The sequence below is a fragment of the Dermochelys coriacea genome, chromosome 9, assembly GCF_009764565.3.
Source record: "Dermochelys coriacea isolate rDerCor1 chromosome 9, rDerCor1.pri.v4, whole genome shotgun sequence".
Classification (NCBI taxonomy): domain Eukaryota; kingdom Metazoa; phylum Chordata; order Testudines; family Dermochelyidae; genus Dermochelys; species Dermochelys coriacea.
This window is the reverse complement of record NC_050076.1, coordinates 4,179,941-4,197,202: the sequence shown is the minus strand read 5'-3', so window position 1 is coordinate 4,197,202 and position 17,262 is coordinate 4,179,941. Positions and strand designations below refer to the sequence as shown.

At 44.9% G+C, this 17,262-nt stretch overlaps 1 protein-coding gene across 6 annotated transcripts in view; it reads left to right on the top strand.

Moving 5' to 3' along the window:
* Positions 1-17,262, top strand: part of TP63 (tumor protein p63) — a 154,495-nt gene that overhangs the window by 24,474 nt on the left and 112,759 nt on the right. Inside the window, exon 1 of one of the 6 annotated variants that reach the window (XM_043492258.1) lies at positions 6,854-6,957. The exons of 2 other annotated variants lie outside the window; for them this stretch is intronic. The gene's annotated coding sequence lies outside the window, so the exon portion shown is untranslated. Of the gene's footprint in view, positions 1-6,853; positions 6,958-13,075; positions 13,171-13,340; positions 13,441-13,627; positions 13,895-17,262 lie in introns of those variants that run through there. 3 more of the 6 variants (XM_038417174.2, XM_038417175.2, XM_038417178.2) reach the window with 3 other exon arrangements.

The window sequence follows — 17,262 nt, the reverse complement described above, 5'->3', positions numbered from 1 at the left end:
AGCTCCAGTGATAAGGGGTTGTTAATACTCTTCTTTTTTTCTGTTTACATCATTTACCTATATAACTTCCTGTATATTCTAAATACCTGATTGCATCACTTGCCTTCTTGCAATAACTTATAACAGACTCTAGCTCCTTGCATAGAGATGCAGGGCTCCTCTGTAATCAGGTGCTTGAACCGCGCATCTGGTGCTTTATAATTATTGCTGATTCATGGTTAGCAGGTGGATTTGGTTAGGTCCCTCTGCATATGAGGAGCAGATGCCTGTAGGGGAAAACTCTGAACTAAATTACAAGTGTTTAAATATTCTCATTTTAAACAGCAAAAAAAGAATACTTTAAAATGTTTAAAAAAACCCAACGCTTCTCTGTGGGAAGGCTCCGTTTTCCATTGGGATACAGCAATAGATGCTCTAGCACTAGCCACAAGCACGTTGAAGAACTGCACAAAATAGAAGCTGGCAACATGTAGCTGATCTGAACACCACACATTTGAAATGCTCACCTGTGTGTCATAGATCCTAGACAGCTAATGGTGATTCTCCTGTAATGCAGGAAGCAGGCTCCTGTGCTTTTGGAGCAGGAGGATCTGGGTCCTATCCCTGCCATAACTGTGGAGTGCTGAGTGGTGCGTAACTTAGTGACCACCACGAAGTCTTACTTGCAGTATTGCCAGCTGTAAGCATTCCCAAATCACGAGTCAAGTGCTTAAAAATCATGGGATCAGTTTACAAATCATAAAATTAAAAAAATAAATGTGGTGTTCTTTGCATTTGCCTTCTAACTTTTGAGCCTTTTGGGTTCACTTCTGCAAGCTTTTCTCCACCACCATGAAGCAAGAAACTTACTTTTTAAAAAATCAAAGCTGAGATTCTGGTGTATTCACATGATTCCAGGAGTTGGTGCTTTAAGAAAAGCACCAAATATCATGAAACTCACCATAAACTTGTGAGAGTTGGCAATACTGCAGGCAGCTACGGGGTCATTGTGATAGAGGGTTGTAGTCCTACAAACACATACCACAGGCACAGTTGTAGCGGTGAAGGAATTGGAAGCCCTTCAGGTAGCATATAGCAATATACTGGCAGAGTTTATAGCAGGTAGCTTGCTAATTAGTTCCTGAAAACACTCCTGCTTTTACTCCTATTTTATATTTTTGTCCTTCAGAAGCCCTCACCAAATGTAACAGAACATCTTATTTTCTGTTGTTATCTACCAACCAATGGGAATAATTTTATTTTGGTTGGTTTGTTTTTATCCTCCAAAGCACCATTGGATTTCAGCTCATTGGGGTGGGGAGGGAAGACAACTAAGCAGAAGAAGCCAGCCCCACTGCATAGAATAAAATGACAAGAAACAGAGTCAAGACTTTGCATGTATCATCTGCTTTGCTGGTGTTTCAGTTTGCATTTTAATAATGCTACAATGGGAGACAGGAAGCTATGTTTTACAACTTCTCTCTTCTACTGAGAGATGGGAATTTTCAGCATAATTATGATTTTTTTATAGCAATTCAGTGTGACCAGGCAAATGTGAGAGAGGAAGTTAAATAAACCTCCTGAACAATTTGCGGAGCCAGGAATGTGTGTGATGAAAACCATGGCTACGTTCTGAAAAGCAGGTGCTATGGGAGCCAAAGTCCTACCTGGCTCATCTTAAAATGTCAGAAATCTGTGAGCAGTAGACGGTATAAGCATTCCTCTTCTAAAAAAGATGTATATGTGATGGTCTATGCCTGGGAACTCTGTCCCTCTCTCCTAAGATTATATGTACGAGGCTGAACGCCCTGAGTCCATATATAATGTGACAGTGCCAAGAACCAAATGTAGCCAGCATGGTTTCACCTGCCATGCTTCCTTCATGGCTTGGGTCCCCTCTTTTACTAGGGCATGATGTCATCTCTCCAGCCTATCACTCTGTCCTTCTCATTGCCACTGAATTTAGAGAATGTCTGTCTTGTGTGACCTGGGATGACAACAACTCAGCACCTGCTGTCCAATGTGCTCCAGTGTCTAGTGTCCTCACCAGCAGACAATCTGCAGAACTTCAAGCACTTGTATAAACAAAGCCTGAGATTTGCTGGGTAGGACTTCTGGGATAGCCTGATTCCATCAAGCTTCAGAAAGGGTCTAGTCACGGAATTAAAAACGTTCCACACTGGGTGGAATGTGTAAGTCACCTAGGGCAATGGTTCTCCACGACCGGTCCTTGGACCGGCACCAGTCCCTGAGATCTCCCGGACACACTTTAGGAAGGCAGCAAACCGGTCCCTGGTATCAAAAGGGTTGAAAAACGCTTGCCTAGGAAATGTCGTCTTGGACAAAGAGGGAAGAGGTGGCCTTAATCCACTCTGGGTTTTGTACTGAGCTCAGTGTTGGCTGGGACAGGACCTGGGGGAGCTAGTCAATGCTGAACACACTGCAGGAGTAATCCGTTAAACCCATACTGTGTTTCCCTGACAAGTGGGGTTCCCATCACTTGGGTCAGAAAAGCGTGCTACAGTCACTGGTTACAACAGGGTAAGGAGGCAGAAGGGAGATTTGTGGCTATATTTAGGGATCTGAATGGTTTCCTCTCAGACTATTGTAAGAGTTTGTGAAAGGGCCTGACCAGTGGGACTGGGAGGCTGATCTTACTTGGCCAGTGCACCGGTACATAGGCAGTAGCAGTATAAGCGTCTCCCACAGGGACCTGCCCGTGTGCAACACAGTCTCCTCCAGAGGAAACATGAGCTGAGCCTGTGACTGACCACATGTAGTTGAGGCACTAGGCGTAGTCCTCTGCATTAACCAGTGCGAAGTACCCAGCGCAGCTTGGTCCTGACCCTACACACACATACACAACTAAGGGCTCAGTTTTGTGCACTGTGGGTAGTTCCAGGGACTTCGGTGTCTTGGTGTGCTTTTGCAGGACCAGGTCCCGATTTGTAAGTAACTGCACAAAGTAAGAGGGGGGGGGGCCTGGGTGTCGGCATGGAATGCGCTCCACTCTGTATAGGGCATGTGAAATACTTTGGGAATTTCCTTCAAAAAATTCCATATAAATGTCCAATATTTAATAGTGCAGTGATTCCAGCAGATCTTGTCTGTATAGACCCGCGGTTCTTAACAAGGGATATGCGTACTCCTGGGGTGCATAGAGGTCTTCAAGGGGGTACATCATTTCATCTAGATAGTTGCCTAGTTTTACAACAGGCTACATAAAAAGCACTAGTGAAGTCAGTACAAGCTAACATTTCATATAGGCAATGACTTGTTTATATTGCTCTATATACTATACAATAGAAGACATAGAAGACATAGAATATCAGGGTTGGAAGGGACCTCAGGAGATCATCTAGTCCAACCCCCTGCTCAAAGCAGGACCAATCCCCAATTTTTGCCCCAGATCCCTAAATGGCCCCCTCAAGGATTGAACTCACAACCCTGGGTTTAGCAGGCCAATGCTCAACCCACTGAGCTATCCCTCCCCTACTGAGCTATCCCTCCCCTAAAAATAATTTATATTCCAATTGATTTATTTTATAATTATATGGTAAAAATGAGCAAGTAAGCAATTTTTCAGTAATAGTGTGCTGGGACACCTTTGTATTTTTGTCTGATTTTTGTAAGCAAGTCGTTTTTAAGTGAGGTGAAACTTGGGGGTACATACCACAAACCAGACTCCTGAAATGGGCATGGTAGGCTGGAAAGGTTGAGAGCTACTGGTATAGACTGTGTATGTGTTTGTGTACATTAAGCAGAGGATTACAAATACCTGATGTTGTCTTCTTAAATAGAAGCTATCTATTAACCATAGATCCAGGACATAAACTATACGTTAATAATGTAAGAATTCCTGGCTCTCAGTCCTTTGCTCGGTCCGGATCATGCTTTCTGAGAAGTTACATTTACATTACATACATTGGTGTATATTATGACTCTCCCTACCCCAATACCCAATTATTTATCCGGCTGTGTTTTTTGTTGCAAATAAAGTTCCTCTTCCTTAACCCTAAAAAGAAAAGGAGTACTTGAGGCACCTTAGAGACTAACAAATTTATTTGAGCATAAGCTTTCGTGAGCTACAGCTCACTTCATTCTTTGGGATGAATATTCCATTGGTCTTTAGTCCACAATAGCTGATAGTTAGGGCCCTATCACATTCATGGCCCTGAAAAATGTGTCACAGACCATGAAATCTGGTCTCCCCCCATGAAATCTTGTCTTTTGTGTACTTTTACCCTACACTATACTGATGTAATGGAGGAAACCAGCATTTCTCAAATTGGGGGTCCTGTCCCAAAGAGGAGTTGCAGGAGGTTGCAAGGTTATTTTAGGGGACTCGTGGTATTGCCACCCTTACTTCTGCGCTGCCTTCAGAGCTGGGCGGCTGTAGAGCAGTGGCTGTTGGCTAGGTGCCCAGCTCTGAAGGCAGCGCCCCGCCAGCAGCATTGCAGAAGACAAGGGTGGCAACACCATACCATATCTGCACTGCTGGCTTCAGAGCTGAGCAGCTGAAGAGTGGCAGCTGCTGACCGAGGGCCCAGCTCTGCAGGCAGCAGCTCAGAGGTAAGGGTGGCAATACCGTACCGTGCCATCCTTCTTTCCGCGCTGCCGATGGCTCTGCCTTCAGAGCTGGGCTCCCGGCCAGCAGCCGCCGCTCTCCAGCTGCCCAGTTCAGAAGGCAGCCAGCCACCAGCAGCAGCGCAGAAGTAAGGGTAGCAGTACTGCAACCCCCCCCGACAATAACCTTGCGACTACCACCACCCTGCCCCCCCCCCCCCACAACTCCAGGACCCCTACAATTATAACACTGTGAAATTTCCGATTTAAATAGCTGAAATCATGAAATTTACAATTTTTAAAATCCTTTGACCATGAAATTGACCAAAATGGACCATGAATTTGGTAGGGCCCTACTGATAGATGCTCCCTTTTATCCACATTATACTGTATTTTAAAAAAGACAGCAATAACCTCCCAGATCCAATTGGCAGCCCCTCAGGGCCGTGCCTATCCTGATTTGAACCAGACACTGTTGTAATTTAACTGGAGGTGTCCGGTTCTCTTTTTTCTATCCACTTGCAAATGTCACCAGTCTCCACTGATGGAATTGCATAGTGTTAATTATGAGGCAGTTTCAAGTAACGTGACTATCTTGCTGAAGATCAGATGCAGTTGGCTGAATTGTCTTTACACTAAGTATAATAAATAGTTTCCTATTCTGCGTTGTGGTCTGTGTGTGTGTGAGAGACAGACATAGATGAATGAAAACTGAGGAATGCTGATTGCTAGAAGAAAGGCTGGAAATGTTAAAAGTACACCCACCACGAGTGCTGGATTCAGTAGTCTGCTGTAAGTGCTGCAATCGGGTGATTGCTGCACTCACCAAAAAGTGTCAACACTAATGACAGGAAAGCTTTAAAAGGGCTGAGGTTTTGTTCAGAAAAGCACCTGAAAGTTTGGATTTTTAGCCAGACCCTATCCAAACCTGTCAGGTTTGCAAATCTAGGCTCTAGAAATCAATGGACAATTGTGATGGTTGCATGTGCAAAGTAGACATAAAAGTGTACTCACGGTTATTGGCATGGCCCTATAATTTCGAAAATAGCCCAGGAAGTCTAGCCGTTTGTTTTTTTAACTTTTACTATTTCCTGTTGCTCCAAGGATTGGTTTAATAAGAAACACAATTGTTGTAATTTGTAACTGTTCTAGGTATTTAAAAAAAAATCTAGCCCCCTTGACAATGTTTCTTTTGTAAATGGATGAATGTTGTGGCAAAGCCATTCTGTGATCACAGAACACTGCCACATAGTAGAGATCTCTGAGTCTCCTTAAAGGCTTGCTGGCTGCTTCTGTGTGCACCTATTGAACTGTCTGGTGCAATCCATTATTAAAGACGGATCAGCAGGTTGCTTGTTGATGTTGAGTTAAGTGCTTGCCCAGAGGCATCGAAAGACAATTCCTTTTGATTTTAATTGTAGCTGTAAAATAGTTGTGAATGCTATTGTTATGAGGAACATTAATGTGTGACAGCATTTTAGAAATGTCGTGAGGTAACTATGTTAATTGCAGTATCTTAGCTCTGTCTCCAGAAACCTTCTCTGCCTGTCCAGGCTGCAGCACAAACAGTCCCTCTACAATCAAGTCTAAATGCTCTTTCTGCTCATTTGTTTGCAGTGTTATTGTAGCTGTACTGGTCCCAGGATATGGGTGAGATATAAAAGATATTATCCACCTCATCTGCTAATGTCCTTCTTTCACCATTTCCTTGAGGAGAATAGGAAGGCAATTAATTTTCTTACAGCTGTGGTGTACTAACGGTTTGTTGGGCTACCTAGAAAGCAGCTGACCTATCCCAGGGCTTCCAGAACCAAAAAAGAAAAAAGTCCATATTGGTCAGGGAAACAATGCAACATGAAAAGGAGTACTTGTGGCACCTTAGAGACTAACAAATTTATTAGAGCATAAGCTTTCGTGAGCTACAGCTCACTTCATCGGATGCATTTTTTTTTTTTTGCGAATACAGACTAACACGGCTGCTACTCTGAAACCTGTCATAATGCAACATGGTTGTTCAGTCACACTGGGGCTAGATTGCCTTGATGGGAGCTGCTGGGTGCTTCTGAAAATCTGTCCTTTATTTAGGTGCCTAAATAGGCTCTGATTTCATGTTAAAACCTGGTTCCTTTTGTGAGTGCTGGGCATTGAAAACTCTGACTCTGTGCTCTTGAGAATCCAGCCCAGGGGGTGTGTGTCAGGTCACCGGCCACGGCTTGGCTGGGTGGCGCTAGTGTGTACTTGTGTTTTGCTCTGCTGAGAGGCCTATTTGGAGCAAGGTTCTGGGTGGAGGTGCCTGGCATGCTGCAGAGCGTGCAGCTTGGCTGCACTGCTAAACACTGCAGCACGTCGTGGGAGAAGGCCTTTGTGCCTGCAGCAACACGGGGTCATTTCCCGGAAAACAGAGCGCTGGAGGTAGAGTCCTTGCATGATTAAGAACACAGCTTAGGTATATTAATGGCTGCTACAGTTTAGATTCCACTTACTTTTGTCTCTTGTGTGGCAAGCAGTGTTTCCACCCAGTCTGCAGGAGTATGGTCATGACGTTGTTAGATTTAGGGCCCATTAGGGACCCTGTGCCAAGCAGAGGTTAAAGCTTGAGGAGTATCTTTTATTAGTTAATTTACAGAGAGATACAGTAATGCAAACTCATGCGTTTGGATTTTATTTAGGGGAGAGTTGTGTGTGTGTGTGTTTGTGTGTGACTGTGTAAATCCATTTCATACTGTGCTGAGTTTGCTTACATGAAGTTACATTGCTGTCTAAGCAGTTGTTGGATTTATTACTTGGACTGATTGCTATTTATACCCAATATGTGGGCACATTGTGGGATTGCACCGGCACTGGACTTAATTTACAATACTGTTTGCAGTACACTCTTTATTCCATACTCGTGGATATTACTAATGCTCTCCAATACCACTGGGTACCTTGTGTACACAGGACCAAATCCAGTGCCCCCAGGGGGCTTAATGGGAGTTTTGTGCGAGTAAGACCTGGGTAAAACTGAGGAATTGGCTCATTGTCACTGTAATTGCTTCAAAAGGGAAATAACAGGTGGAGGCTAACCCTAACTAAAACAGACAAATATATGTATCCCAAACAAAATGTCCTTCTGTTCTTATTGATTTGTAGGACCATAGCTTCTAGGAGCCCGGGTTGTGGATCAATACCACACTGGGCTAAGCAATTTACAAACATGAAACATAAAGATGGCTGCTGGGCTATAAAGCTTCTGTTGTTTGGGGCAACTCTGCATAACTCATGGGGACCTGTATCCTTAGCAAGTAATGTAGGCCCCCAAAACTAATGGCAATAACACAGGACAGTCTGATAAAGGGATTCTTATCCCTTTGTTCTATGGGCAAAGCTTTCAAAACTATAGCCAAAATGTTCTAAGTTGGGTGCCATATTCAGGCAGGTAGTAATGTAGGAAATTGCTTGTTCTTAGCACCTCTGAAACTTGGGCCATTTATTTAGATGCTTGACTATGGATTTCAGTGTTCTTTTAGGAACTCTAGTTGAAAATATTGGCCTAGGGTCCCAAACTGTGTATCTTGAAACAGGATCAGCATCCAGACAGCTCTTACAAGAACACAGACCGGAAGGGAGTGCAGTCCCCTGCTATCACAGGCAAGGCCCTCACAGAATTCTGTTCATATTAGATTTATAATCAATTTCAGCTAAAACCCTGAAGCCACAAATGCTCAGGTATTAAGGTGATAAATTGTCTAGAAACCTATGAATAAATAATTATAAAGAAAAGAGATCTGAAGCTCTAGTTCAGTGGTTTCATGTTGTTGATGGACATTCCCCTCCCAATTTGATCAGGAAAATTTTGGGCTGTCGGGACTGCTTTAAAAGATGAAAAGGCTGATGAGCAAGTTCCAGGTATCACTGGACAAATATTTCAATGGGCAGATTTAGGGCTTAAACAGATTCAGATAGAATGTGAGTTTCCAGTTTGGGTGGATAAAATTAAGGGTGGGATTTTTAAAAGCACTTATGTAACTTGGGACTCTTAAGTCCCATTTTCAGAGTCACCTGTGTGCTTTGGAGCCTACGTTCCACTGGAAGTCAAGTGCCCAGGTGACTTCTGAAAATGGGACATAGACTCCTCAGTACCTACCTAGGTGTTCATGAAAATTTTACCCGTTGTGCTTTTATTCTGCAGTGGAAGGAAGATTTTCAAATCAAATATTTTGCCTTTTACTTTTTTGGGGGGGGAGGAGGGGGTTTAAAAAAAACACCAAGGATTTTATTTTGAGAGCATTAAATTTGAATTTTCCATTAACTTGAAGATTCCCCCCCCCCGAGAATGTTGTGCAGATAAGAACTTTTCCTGTGTCAAGTGAGACAACCGTTAATTACAGTTCTCCCCATCTCCAGCTGGACAGCATTATTCAACATCTCAACAACACACTTGGGGACAGGATCTTTCAGAAAAGTGTGTGTGTGGGGGGGGGGAAGGGGAGTATTTAAATTTCAAAATTGCCAAAAAATTATTTCCATTATTTAATAAATAAAAGACTGGTGGGTAGGTTTTTCTCTTAAAACCTAAAACTGGAAACCCTCTCTGTAACATGTAACTGCTACAGTGGTGGTATGGAGACCAAGCTCTTATATAGCACTTTTCATTCAAGCACTTTACAAACATCATTATCATCATTTTACAAATGGGGAAACTGAGGCACAGAGAGATATGACTTGCTCAACATCACCCAGCAGGTCGGGGCAGAGATGCTATTAGAACCTGGTAGCCTGAACCATAGGCCAATGCTCTATCCACTGGGAAGCACTACCTCTAACAACTAAAGAAATGCCTATAATACCTAATGACAGGAGGTCACAAGTGACAGTTGTCAGGGTGATTATGATGAAGCATGGAGGGCAGAAATCCCAGTCCTCCGTGGTTTGCCGGTGCCTTTATTATGGCTCTTCCATTTCACCTGCAGAGGTGGCTATCCTTGGGAGGCAGGGATGATTCCTTGCTCTCAGCTCTGGTGGACGTCTGAGGGGAGCCTCGCTGCCTACTCTGATCAGGTTACTGTCACGTGGCCACAGTCAGTAACAAGGTAACATGCACTAAGAGGGTGATGTGAAGTGGAAAATGTCACGCCTCCTATGGGTACAATAACACCCAGATGACTGTAAGTGAAAGATGCTGGTGAATAACAATAATTTTTCAGTTTGTGGATGTGTTGGTACAGCGTTTTTGGTGTAGCTAGTTTCACTGTTTCTTTTGTACAGTCAGTTTCTTCTTTGCAGAAAGAACCCTGACCAACAGCGACAGGAGAACAAAATGCCCCTTTCCCCCTCCTCTGAAAAAGGAATTAAAAAGGAAAATTAGGACATGCTATTAAAGATGGTTCTACCAGAATTGAAAAGTAGTCAGTGTCCCTTTAAGGGTCTCTAGCTCCTATCCTCAGCTGTGCATGACTGATTCTGTAGAGATGCCTTCCTGTGTTACACAGATATTTTGCTTGCGTGTCTTGAGCCCAGTTCCTCTCTCCGGTTCTCTCCTGCCCTGTTGCCGCTCCCAACTCCGGCTCGTGTTCTGTGTGCGCAGCGCTTGGTTCACCTTGAAGCCAAGGAGTTCCTACCGGATGATAAAACTCCTAGCCCTGTCCTGCTGCCCTTCCCTATGGCACAATCAGTTTCCCAGCCCGTAGTCCTGATTCCTCAGGTCTCGTCTGGTTTGATATCACCCCCCAAATTCTTTGCTGTTGTCCATATGTTTTCTGGGATGATGGTAGCTGAGGATCTGGGAAAATCGAATTAGGCCCTAGGGACCCAAGAAATACAGGAAGAGCTGTGATTTGTGCTCTGGGTGGGCATTTTTTTGCTACAAAACCCGCCATTTGCAGAGGATAGCTTTCCCTTCTCCGTAGTCACGTTCCCCCCCCCCCCACGCCATGGCTACCTCAGTTTCCACCTGCAGGCATTTACAAAATAAAGATCATGGGCCTAGGATGTGGTGGGGGAGTCCCAAGATATTTGGAGCAGATCCCTGAAGTCTGGCTGCTGATTGAAACTACTTGGATCTGAAATCTGGGCTGGAAAGGCTAAGTAAGAATAACTAATTGTGTACCATCCAATAATACCCACTGCTGCCGGGCCAGGAATCCCCAGACACCAGTCTCTGTTGGGGTTCCATGAGCCAAGCTCCTGAAATTTCAGAGGTAGACAGGGAAATAAGGGGGAAAAAATAAAAACTATGTGATCCTAGTTTGGGGTGGTTCCTTGTTTTACTCACATTGTTTCACTAGGCCTCAGGGGTCTGAGGCCTGACAGGTAGCTTAGAAAGCGATGAAGTGGTGGGCGTGGGGGGAATTCAGGAAGGGTCTGAGGCCCAAAGTTAGGGCCCAGATCTCCAGCCTTTCACAGAATATACAAGTGTTTGGATCCAAGGGTTTTGTATTGGCCCATCTTGGAGATGGGGGACGATGGCAAAATTCAGATCTGAGCCTTCCCAAGCGTTGGGGTGGAGGGCTGCTCACACAGGGACATTTTATTTTGGACCAGTCCCTAATGCAACAAGCCTGTTTGGTTATTGGGGGCCTTTAACAAGCTCTTCCAGCTTGTATATTGATGGGGGTGTGTAGGGAGGTGAGCCTGTCCCACAGAGTTAGGGGAATTCCAGATGACACCACTTGCCAGATTCTCTCGCTTGTCCCACGCTGCCAACTCCGCCTCCTTCTCTTCTTGCACAGCTGTGTGCTTCATTAAATAGTGATGTCTACAAATCACTGCAGTGTTAAAATGTAGAGCAGGGGGAATTCCAGCGCTCTGAATGCTGCCAAGTTCCTAGAGTTTTAGCAGCACACTCAGAAAGAACAAGGGCCCCCACCCCTTTCAAGAACTAAAAATATGACTATACCAAGATTTGGTCAATTATGTAGACGGCTTTTGAATTCTACTGTGGTTGTATCTTTTGCCTCTTCACGTATTTGAATGGATTTCCTCAGCTGTTGCAGGGAGAGGCCAGTTTTTCGATTAGAATCACAGAGGTTGAGCCTGAGACCATCGACTCATCTCACAGTTGACAAGCTTTGCTATTTGACCCCGGCCTTCAGGCTGTCGAATGCTAATGCGTTAACCAGCTATGCCCCCTAGCCATGCATCTAGAGGGTGTTAAGGACTAGGTGACCTGTAAAGGGTTAATTATTCAGGAAGGGTAGTTTATCTAGTTAAATCACTAGAGTGAGCCACAGGGGATTAAGGTTCAAATCTTTGTCCTGTGAGCTCCCTATGCGACCACTTGATCTGTATGGCCAAGATGGGCAGAAGTGGGTACCTACCCTGAGACACCTTAAAAGGGCCTGATTTTTCAGAAAGTGCAGGGCACACACTGCCTGAGAATCGGGGCCCTTTAAGGTGTCCCTAGTCAGGCATCCAAAATCACTGGTCACTTTTGAAAATGTCTGCTTGCGTACCTCAGTGCTGCGCCGGTAAAACAGGGGAGCTATTGCCCTAACTCACAGGAGGGCTGTGAGGACAACGTGATCTAAGGTGTGCAAACTGCTCTGGTGCCGGGGGCCGGGTCAGTAGACATTTATTTGGAGCTTGGCTCCTGATTTGTAAATGCGGGCAGGCTTTTTTAGAAACCAGTTTTCTAGCCCTTTTGTTTTCCATGAGATGCTGCAGCTTTCTCATGTTATGTGAGTCCCTCCAGATGGGCCCCAGCAATACCGAGGGGCCTGGAAGAAACCAAAATGTTTGTCTTGGGAGAGAAGAGGGAAGCAAGAGCCTGTAACCCAAACTTTCCAGCCTTCAAAACCAGTTTGCTTTAGTGTGGGATCTGCTCTAGTTTGTCCATCCTTAGCATGAATTATACCCCTTTCCCCCCAATGAGACTCCTCCAGACTTCTATATCATGGAGTTAAGGTTTATAAGCCAAGGCAATTTTGTATCAAGAGCTCATATGTTATTAGTGTTATAGGGAGAAAATTCCTACCCCCTGCAAAAAGGCCTGATTTTCCAGAGATGCTGGAGTCCATTAATGCTGCAGGTCAACACCTCTGAAAAACAGACCATTAAGACTTAACTAGCTTTAGACTTCCCTATGATTTCTTATTCACATCTGTTCTCCGCATGTACTATAAACCCTACCGCTAGCCTGATGACAGTTCAGATCTTCTTATCGCTGACACCTGTACTGAACAGGGAAAAGCAAATAAACCCCGGCACACACCTTCCTGGGGTGGTGTTTTTGGTTTTCAATATCATCTGTCAAGAGCAGGGGTTCTCAAACTGGGGGTTGGGACCCCTCAGGGGGTTGCAAGGTTATTACATGGGGGGGTCACAAGCTGTCAGCCTCAATCCCAAACCCTGCTTTGCCTCCAGCATTTATAATGGTGTTAAATATATAAAATGTTATAAACATATAAGGAGGGGTTGCACTAGAGGCTTGCTATGTGAAAGGGGTCACCAGCACAAAAGTTTGAGAACCACTGCTCAAGAGGCAGATGGACTCAAGCATGGAGCTTTATCTTTAGCTCCGCCCCAGACACTCTCCTTATATAAATATGAAGCACCTGGCCCTAAGGCTGGGTGTGTCTGGTCTCAAACACTGGCCTACTTTCTCTAGGTGTTGCAGGCATAGAAGGGTTCTCTCCTTTCAGAAGTGTAAGTAAAATAGGCTTTTGTGCTCCATTTTGTTAGTGATTTGTAAACAAGAACATATGCACTGAGTAACGCTCCTATGGTAGGAATATCAACCCTGCCACAGTCACCATGGCAGTTTTCTCCTCTGATATCAGAAGTGTTATTTCTGATTAAGACAACACTGTGCCCTCTTTCTCCTAGTGTAGGAGAGGCAGAATCGTTGTGGGTGAATGAGTTGATGCTTGGAGGTTCTCCTGTCTCTTCCTGAATTCGCTAATGACTTGCGTGATGGTAAACTAGTCACTTACGGCCTGATTGTCAGACCTTCTGGGAATCCACAGCTCTAGCAGAAGTGAATAGGAACTGCAATTGTTTAAGTATCTGATTTTCAGAAGTGCTAATCTGCTGTGCCTCACCTTACCATCTGTGTGGTGGTGGTGTTGTTTTTTATTCCTATCTGTTGGGAGCGTTAATATTTGAAAAACCTATTTAAGCTAGTTAGAGCACAGGTGCTGTGTAAGTTTTAAAAATGACCTGGCAGTCAGTTTCATGGCAAATTATGTTGTTTTCTCACCTAAGGGATATGACACAATTCTGCTACACAATGTAGTGTAATTCTTGTAAAATTATCGGAGAGAGATAAGCATTCAATGCACATAAGGCTTTATATGTGAGGATTGCTATGCATGTGTGAAAAGCCCCTGGAACTGTGATACAGAGCTGTGATTCCATCTGGTCTTGCAAGGTAAATAGGACTGGGTGGGTCAGTGTTTTGGAGGGGAGGCACACAAGTAACACTAGCTGATGCTGGAAGCGATCCTGGTGATTCAGTAGGCTGAACTCTGAGTCAGTATGGAAGCAATGCTCCAGCACAATGCTAGGGAAAATTGTACTGATGGAGAGAGATTGCCTCTTTGATGAGACATAAAACCATGGTCCTTTTGATCACTAAAGATCCCCTGGAGCTTTTTATAAGAGGAGAGTTGTTCAAGCCAAATTACAACTTGGTGACGGTCTACATTCCCCAGTCTGTTGTAACTGGATCCGGTAATTCTCCGCTTACCGTCATATAATATTCCATTTAAACACTCTCTGTGTTTCACCTTAGAGGTTCCTGCACTGAACCCAGTTCATAGTTTGTGTGTCAACATATGGTCCAATTGTACAAACATTTGCTACCAGGTTTCAGTCCCATTGAAGTCAATAGTCTGGTAGTAATGCCCAGCAGTAAGACCTGTACGTGGTAGTTTGCAACGTCACAAACTAAATATGTAATGCTGCATGAAAGTAACACAATCTAGGGACTGAAAGTAGCAATTCAACTCCCAGTCCTGAAAATGCTTACATGTATGGTTAACTCTGTACACACAACTCATTGAAGTCAGAGACTTGGCGTGACTTAAACTTAAACATGCAGGTTGGGGGGCCTAAATGCATGGAGTGAGGCCAGATGGATGGAGTTCATGCCCTGCTTGCCTTTTTTTTTTTTTTTTTTTTTTCAGGAAAACAAATTCATGCATTCCTATAAACTATTCAGTATAGACGCTGCTCTAACGCTTAGCAGGCTAAAAGGGTGGTGATGAGAGGTTAGGCGCCAAATTTAGGTTTTTGTGGGGGAGGGGAAGGAAACACCCTAATCTGTACTATGACTTTTATTTTAAATGTAACCATTTCCTTGCAGCACAGTAACCTCGGTGTTTTAGTGCACTGGAAGCAGGATGCTTTGGAAAGGCCTCAGCAAATAAACAGAAAGTGACCTGCCAATTGCCATTGTCCCAGCTGAGCAAAGAGCAATACTTGCTTTTTCTGTAACATTTTCCCTCTTTAAACTCTTTGCAGATGTTAGATAGTGAACCCATACAGCCTCCCTGTGAGGATAGGGGGGTTGTTGTAATTGTACGAATAGGGAAACTGAGGCAGAGGCACTAGCCTACAGGGGGGAGATACAGAGCTTGTTTGTTTAAAAAGCTTTATATTGGAATTTTAAATGAAAGAAATAATGGTACGTTTCTGTTGGTCTAGGGAAATGTAAAAGCTTTTATTTGCACCACTTGAAAAGTGTGGACCTGTAATCCAACAGGGCCCCTTTGCAAATAAATACACATGGGATCACCCTGTGTGGGGCAAAAGGACAAATGTGTGATGGTATGAATGTGGCTCAGGGGAAGTCCTAGCACTAGAGAAGGGCCAGAGAGGGCTGAGCCTGCACAGAATGTGGGCGGAATTGCGTTCTTGCAGCCAAGCTTGTCTGATGGAATGGCCACATATCTGCCTGGCCACATATCATGCCTTCCTAGGTGCTGGCCACTGGTGGAGGTGGGATACAGAATCCGAAGGACCCAAACTGCCTGATGCTGGATGGAAAGTCCCAGGTGTTTCTTCCCCTTCTCCCCTCTTCCCCCCCACCCCAAAAAACCCCCCAAACAAAACACAGCCAGTGCAAATTAACTCCCCAAAGCAGCATAACTGAGGGTTTGTCACAGAAGGGCTGCTGAGAATGCCTGATCATGGGCAGAAACAAAAACAACCTCTGCAAAATTCATTGCACTGCTGTGGATTGGGATGTTTTCCCCCTTTGCCTGTGTGCCCGAAGCTGTGTGGGTTAGTTCCTAGCCATGTGGCCTAGCGCTGAGGTAGCTAGGAACCAAGTGGGGCAAGTTGTAACTTGCAGGAGGACTCTGGTGCTGAGGAGTTGCTGATTAAAGGAAGACCTGTGGGGAGTGGCTTGGTGAGTAACTCTGAGCTGATGTGATTGGTCATAGTCACTTCCTAAGGGGTGAGTTTTTGGAAGTCAGTGATTGTTAGCTGCTGGCCCGGGCTCCTGATGGGTCAGTGGCAAACAGGTTTGTGCATGCAGGGAGCTTGGCAGAGCAGATGGCTTGGTGGGTTGATAATATGTATTGACATTGATATGAGGTCAGGGATAGGTACGCCAATTGTGAGCAGTGCCTAAGGGCCTGTGAAGTTTGTGGAATCCATAGGTCAAGTCTATGAAGGATCTGTTGCATGTAGTGAAGTGAGTGATCTCTCCTGCTTCCCCATAGATCCTGAACAGGGGCTCTGGGCATTGCTGAACACCTTGATCCATGAGACGAAGGGGTCAGGAATTGTGGCAAGGGGAGATCAGGGTTTAATGCTTTTCATTCCTGTTTTCTTTGGCATTCTCGGGAGCGTGGAGCAGTTTGGTGGGTGCTGGTGCAGGGCTTGGGGAATGGGAGAGGCAGGAGGCGCTGGAGCAGTAGCTGGGGAGTGGGTAGGCAAAGCGGGCAAGTGGAGGACTGTCACTCCTGTTTGTGCTCAGTGGGGCCCTGACCTGCCTGAGGCCTCTGGATCCTACTGTAATCAAGTGTGATGTGCTAAATTATATAAACGTTTGCACACGTGCTTTTGTTTTCCTCCTCCCTCACCTGACCCGCAGAGCATGGGAGTCTGCTCTAGTGCTCAGCCTCAGAGTCTTGTCCTTCAGATCAAGCTGCAGAGACTTGCTCTGAGCTCTGGAGATCCCCAGTTGAATACTGTCGTACTTTTTTTTTTTTTCTTAAGCATTTGTACAAATCTAAATAAAAGGACAGCTTTTTCAAAAGCTCTGGTGCTTCATCCAGTCCTTTCTTGGACCGTGGAAGGCCAGGTTGTGTCGTAAGTAGAAAGCAAAAGAGATTGCAGCCCATTTATAAAGCTGCCTGTTACCAAGTGCTCTCCTCAGGGCTTCTCGCTGTAACTCATAGATTCATAGATACTAAGGTCAGAAGGGACCATTCTGATCATCTAGTCTGACCTCCTGCACAGCGCAGGCCACAGAATCTCACCCACCCACTCCTATGAAAAACCTCACCCATGTCTGAGCTATTGATGTCCTTAAATCATGGTTCAAAGACTTCAAGGAGCAGAGAAGCCTCCCTCAAGTCAACCATGCCCCATGGTACAGTGGAAGGCGAAAAACCTCCAGGGCCTCTCCAATCTGCCCTGGAGGAAAATTCCTTCCCGACCCCAAATATGGCGATCAGCTAAACCCTGAGCATATGGGCAAGATTCACCAGCCAGATACCCAGGAAAGAATTTTCTGTAGTAACTCAGATCCCATCCATCTAATATCCCATCTCAGGGGATTAGTCA